Source organism: Urocitellus parryii, chromosome 9, assembly GCF_045843805.1.
Source record: "Urocitellus parryii isolate mUroPar1 chromosome 9, mUroPar1.hap1, whole genome shotgun sequence".
Taxonomy (NCBI): domain Eukaryota; kingdom Metazoa; phylum Chordata; class Mammalia; order Rodentia; family Sciuridae; genus Urocitellus; species Urocitellus parryii.
Window position 1 is genome coordinate 6,847,547 of NC_135539.1, and position 523 is coordinate 6,848,069.

General features: G+C 42.6%; 1 non-coding gene across 1 annotated transcript; it reads right to left on the minus strand.

Annotated features, from left to right (window-relative positions):
- Nucleotides 1-213: 213 nt before the first annotated feature.
- Nucleotides 214-287, minus strand: Trnaa-cgc (transfer RNA alanine (anticodon CGC)). Its single transcript has one exon. It is a non-coding gene; the product is annotated as a tRNA-Ala (tRNA).
- Nucleotides 288-523: the final 236 nt, after the last annotated feature.

Genomic DNA, 523 nt, shown 5'->3' on the forward strand with positions numbered 1-523 from the left:
CTACACTGAACTCTTTTGCAGAGACTCTTTTGCTGTTAGTCCTAAAATCAGCCATGGTGAAGATTTCTGGAGAAGCTCAGTTAAGACTCTTCTGTGGAGAAAGGGGGTGCCACTTCAGAGGAATTCCAGGTAACAAATGAAGGACTGTTGTCATGTTGCACTCTAGTAAATTTCTTGCTCTTGGCAGTGCTTTTATTTTTATTTTTATTTTTTTTGTGGTGCTGGGGATTGAACCCAGGGCCTTGTGCATGCGAGGCAAGCACTCTACCAACTGAGCTACATCCCCAGCCCCCTTGGCAGTGCTTTTAATAACTGCTTTCCTTAACAGAAGACAATCAACCAGGAGATTCGGGGAGGCAGTTTGGAGAGGGGAACATATAAATGAAAAGTTAGTAGGATTGGGGGCATAGCTCAGTGATAGAATACTTGCCGGCAGAAAGGGAGAAAGGTATCAATTAACTTTGATAAACTTTATTTTGTAAGGGAAACTTGTGAGACTTTAAAGTGGACCAAAGAGTACTGG